The sequence below is a fragment of the Chiloscyllium plagiosum genome, unplaced genomic scaffold (genome assembly GCF_037043375.1).
Source record: "Chiloscyllium plagiosum isolate Xiang-an unplaced genomic scaffold, Cpla_swu_hap1 HiC_scaffold_41, whole genome shotgun sequence".
Classification (NCBI taxonomy): Eukaryota; Metazoa; Chordata; class Chondrichthyes; order Orectolobiformes; family Hemiscylliidae; genus Chiloscyllium; species Chiloscyllium plagiosum.
Window position 1 is genome coordinate 23,794,134 of NW_028270179.1, and position 5,979 is coordinate 23,800,112.

The window sequence follows — 5,979 nt, forward strand, 5'->3', positions numbered from 1 at the left end:
CTTGGGGCTTAATCTAAACTGGTTAAATTTGGACTGTTTTGAAAACAGCCAAAGGTAACATATTTTCAACTTTCCAGTACACTCTACGATTGATAGTCGGTCACATGACAGTTACCTGCAAACTCTCAGTGCCACGGAGATTTGACTCTCTCTTAAAGGCACAGGACATGCCTGCAAATTCATAAAACCAGTATGTCACCATATTCAGTGCGCATGCAACAACGCTCCATGTATCGGCTGGGGGCAAGATGGAATTCTATTCCAGCATTGACCAATCTCTCTCTCTCAGCACTCTGCAGTGAATAAACTAATTTTCCATGAGACTTCAACGACACAGTCTGGAAAAGTGCAGACCTCTCGGACAATGTAAAAAGGAAAGAGGGAAGAGAGAAGCAAAACTCCAATGCCACACTTGCCCTGACGAAATGCTGCTTACCCAACTAATTCATCACCACCACACTGTTCCCACAAAGTAACAAATACAGGACAACGTGGCAGCAGTCGTGCCCCAAACACTGGTTCCTGCTTAAATACGTCATCGTCAGAGCAAAGGATCAGAATGACGTGAGAATCAACTGCGCCATGGGATAGGAGCCGCCGACTGTTGGATAGACCATCGGCTGATCCGAGCCATGTTCAACATATATAAAGCCCTGCCGCAGTGGAGACACCTGAAGCAGAGCCACAGCAAGTTCAATACTGAGGCACTCGAAGAGAGTGAAAAGAGAGCCTCATAAAGCTAGCCCCTCTCCACAAACCGGACGACCTTCAGCAACAGGATGCCAATAGCCTCTTGTCCAAACTCAAGGCCGCCTTCATTAATGCATGCAAACACTCGACCGGTCACTTAACCAGGAAACACTACTACTGATTTATCCAGAATGACCATGAGATACAAGAACTGATACATTGGAAGCACATGGCATTTATCCACGATCCTTGCGTGATCTCCATAAACTACTTCAGAGCCAACGGCACACCTTAACTGTGTCTCCTCTTTCAGTCTCCATGACTGTCCCTCTCTGTGTAACCTTCTTCAGTCCACACGAGCCTCCCGTTCTCCATAAACGCTTTCAGTCCTCACGACTCTCTCTATCTTTGTAACCTTCTTCAGTCCACACGAAACTCCCTATCTGTATTGCCTCTTTCAGGCTCCACGAAATTTGCTTTCTGTGCGAACTCCTTGAGTTCCCAGAGCCCTCACTTGTTGTGTAATCTGCTTCAGTCCATAATACCTGATCTATCTGTGCAACGTCCTTCAGTCCCGACAACCCTCCCTATCTGCGTAACCTCTTTAGTCCTTCCGACCCTCCCTTTCCATGTAACCTCCTCCAGTTCATTACGACCCAACCTACCTGCTTATCTCCTTCAGTCCCCATGGATCCCTTATCTCTATACCCTCCTTCATTCCCTCGACACTCCCTATCTGTGTAACCTCGTTCAGTCCCCACTGTCCTCCATGTCTGTGTAGCATTCTTCTGTACCTACGGCCCTTCCTATCTCTGTAACCTCCTTCAGTCCCCACAACACTCTCTATATGTATAAGCTCTTCGTTCTCTACAGCCCTCACTCCTTCAGTGACCACGGCGCTCCCTATTTGTGTAACCTCCTTCAGTACCCACGACACTCCATATTTGTGTAGCCCACAAGTCCCCCCGTTCCCTGGAAACTTCTTCTGGCCCCACGACCCTCGCTCTCTGCATAACCTCCTTCACTCGCCACAGGCCTCCCTATCTGTATAATCTCCTTCAGTCCCCACTGTCAATAGACAATAGACAATAGACAATTGGTGCAGGAGGCCATTTTGCCGTTCGAGCCTGCACCACCATTCAATATGATCATGGCTAATCATCCTTAATCAGTATCCTGTTCCTGCTTTATCTCCATAACCCTTGATTCCACTATCCTTGAGAGCTCTAACAAACTCTTTCTTAAATAAATCGAAAGACTGGGCTTCCACTGCCCTCTGGGGCAAAGTATTCCACACAGCCACCACTCTCTGGGTGAAGAAGTTTCTCCGCATCTCTGTCCTAAATAGTCTACACCGTATATTTAAGCTGTGTCCTCTGGTTTGGCACTCACCCATCAGGGGAGGACTATAGAGATAGTCCTCCCTATCTCCATAACCTCTCTCATTCACTCGACCTCCCAGTCAGAGTAATCTCATTCTTCAAAACCTAGAAGACCCCACATATGTCAAAGTGCTTCGTTACCTTCAATCCTCTCAAATTTTGTAACTTCCATTAGTTACTAATCCATTCTTAGCTTTATAACGTAATATCATGCAGTGTCTAAATCTCTCTCGATCTTTGTGTGCTCCTGCAATCGCTACAACTGTTCCTGTGTTTGTAACGTTGATCCACACCTTGAAATCTCCTAAATTATGAACCTTCTTCTGGCACTTCCTTTATGTTACCGTCCCCTGCTCTTAGGAACCTGCCCATTTATCTGATCCCCTGCTGTCTCTCGAGCCCTCCATATCTCCAACATCCACCAGCCTTCACAACCCTCCCAACATCTGTAATGTCTTCCAATCGCTTCAACGTCCTCCTTTGCTGCAAATTCCTCCAGTCTCTGTATCACTTTTCATTTGCCAATCCCAATGCAGTCTCTAAAATCGGTCTGTGTCTGAAGTGCTTCGCTTTCTAATCTCCATAAGTCTGCAAGTCTCGCTAAAATTCATAAACTCCTCCGGCTACATAACCAGCCCTACCTCTCCCAGCTCTTCCTCACCCATTAACCGTTCCATTCTTATACATACTATAACGCCTGTAACACTTTTTTTCTGTCTATCTTGTGGATGTGTCGAAAAGCTTTCCTGCCTGTACACTGCTGCAAACCCCTCCACTCCCTCCATGAAACACCTAATTCCGTGTTAACTATTCTGTTCTTGAGAACAATCTGTGGAGCACCAAAAACCTCCCCTCGTTGATTAATTCCCTCAGGGGTCCTGCAGGATTCCTGATCTGTATCACCCACTCCAATCTGTGTTAGTCTCCAGTTTGTAAGACTGAATATCAGTATCAGCTCATCCAGTCTCGTAATCCACCTACGTATCTCGATATCCTTCCGCAGCTCTTACACCCCAATCTATGCAAAGTCACAATCCTCAACCATCCCTACCTAGGGTACCTCCTCCAGTTTGTTGATACCCCCTATGTATGTAGGTGCTTCTGGTCTGTAAAAGCTTCCACACTCCACAAATTCCCTGTCTGAGTAACTTGTAGAAGGCACAAGCATTCTTATATTTGTAAACTTCTGCAGACACAACAATCCTCCATATCTCTGTTAGGTTCTCCAGTCTTCTCTTTAGAACACTCCTCTCTCTGTGTGCGCTCCGCTTTCTGCCTGTCTCTCACTACACCCATCCCTATTCATGGAGTATAATTCAGCCTGCTCTGTTTCTGCAAATCCATCCAATTCCTAAAGCTCTTCATTCCACTAACATTCTCGACTGCTTGCATCTGCGCTTAACTCTGTCACACCCTCGAGCCCCTGAGCATGTCCCTATCTCTGTGCCCTCTGTCCATCCCTTTAACTCCCACGAACACTGAAACACACCAGGGATTTGCAACAAGGGCAACTGGAATGACAGCATTAACTGAAGTGAACAGATATGATCGAACTTTCATTATGAAAATATGACTGAAGAATGCCCATGACTGGCAAGTGAATATTGAAGGGTTGTCAGAACTTAGGCAGGATTGTTAAGAAGTCCAACAAGGTCTGGTAACGCTGTGATGAAAGGATGCATTCAGTGAATTTCTGGGACAATCAAATGGATATGAAAATCAAAATTCAGATTCTATTTGGATGAAGATGAGAAACAGAAGGAAGCAGTAACCATCAACAGGATATATTTTATCAACACCAAGCAGTGATGGTAAAGTAAATATGGTTACAATAAGGAAATTGAATGTACCTGTAGCAAGTGCAGTACAATTCCTGTGTGCTACAGCAGTCTCCGTCCTGACGAGATAACTAATGCGTATCAGGACTGTAATAGATGGAATCCTGCATCTTATACAAGATGGTGTTCCGTTACAGCGTGTGAAGAAACCATCAAGGGAACGGGATATTCCGGACCAAATGTTGTGCTAAGAGAACTATCTAATAACCTCGTTTTAAAGAATCTTTCTAAGCAGAGAACCAGAATAAGATATAATCCTTTTATTGAGCTTGAATTTGATGAAGAGAAAGCCATGAGTGGAGGAGATGAATTAAACCATTTGTCCCATTGCGTGTTTCCGGTATTCATTGGTACCATGGCTGATCCGATAACCCCGACCTCTAGGTTCCTGCCTTTCCCATGCCACCCTTGTTTCCCTGATGAATTAAAGTCTTACCATTTCTGCTGTAAGTATACTTACTGACCCAGCCTCTACAGCTCTCTGCTGCAAGGAATTCCATAGATTAATTACCCTCTGAGTGAATTAATTACCTCCTTCGCATCTCTGTCTCCGATGGGTGAGCCGTTGCTGGGATTCTGGTTATAGATTCTCACACAAAGGAAAACAAGTCCAATGGCAAAAGTAATTATTGCAGACAACAAGAAACTTTGTGGAGTTATGGATACTAGGGACAGTATCAATAGTTGCAGCAGGATAAGTTCAGTTGAAACATTAGATGAAGAAAAGGTAAATAGAATTTAACTTGACATGTGTAAGATGATGCCTTCGTCGGGGTTAATTTTAAGAAAGCTGTGATATACTGAGGGACAATTATATACAAAGGGATCTTGGCGCACCTCCAATGCTTCATGAAAGTGACAATACAATTTGGTGAGGTCGGAAAGAAAGCAGATGGCATTGTTGTCCTCACCATTCGCAGAACTGAGAAGGAATGTTTGCATGTTATGGTGTATGGATATGAAACTTTTGAAAATGTTTGGCCATACTTGAACTAGTATGTGTTGTTCACATTGACATACGACAGACAGGATATGGAGGATTTGGAAAGGGTGCAAAAGCAGATTATCAACATGCTGCCTGTGTTTGTTGTTTTCAGAGTGTGTTTGCTATAAGGTGAGATTGAACAAACTTGGATTGTTTGGCTCGTGTCAAATGCGAAGTGGTGACTGTATAGATTTACATAAAATTAGGAGAGGCAAGAACAACGTGGATAGTCGAAATCTCTTTTTTCAGTGCAGAAGATTTAAATACAAAGGTGCACAAGATTAGGGTGAGGTTCGGAAAGTTTAAATGAGATGGGGAAGCAATTGTTTTCTTTTTGCAATGAGGATGGAAAGTGCCTTGGGGACTAGTGAAAGCAGAATTGTGAGCAAAGAATTTAAGTGGCACCTCAGCAGAAACATGTGGATGGGGTGTACAGAGAGTGGGGGCATTGAGAGGGAGGGCGAGAGAGAAAGATTGGTGAGAGTTGAGATAGAGTCGCAGGGGAGAAGGGAGAGTTGGAGATAGTGGGAGGAGGACAGAGATAGAGAATGGGAAGATGGAGACAGAATGGGTGGGGCCAGTGAGAGACAGGCAGCGAGGAAGACGGGTAGAGGGAGAGAGAAAGAAAGAAAGGGAGGAGAGTGGGACCGGGGTAGAGAGAGGGAGTGGGGAGAGTTAGAGAGAGACAGCGTGCAAGAAGGTAGATCGAGAGAGGGAGTGGAGAGTGGAAGGTGTGTGGAGAGAGATATTGGGAGGGGTGAGAGGGATAGATTGGGGGTGGAGAAAGGGAGCGAAGGAGTGTGTTAAAGATATAAATTGGGGTGGTATGGACTGAGATTGTGAGGGAGTAGACGGAGAGAGAGAAAGGAGAGACAGTGAGGAAGGGAGGAAGTGGCGAGAGAGAGAATTGGACGGAGGCAGTGAGAGTGGGTGTGGTACAGAGAGAATGTAAGGGGGTAGAGCGAGAGAGCGGGCTTGGGAGAGAGAGAGAGAGGGAAGTTTAGAATGAGAGAGAGAGTCGTAGTGTTTAGAGAGAGACAGTGGGTATACTGAGAGTGTGTAGGGGTATAGAGAGAGAGTGGGA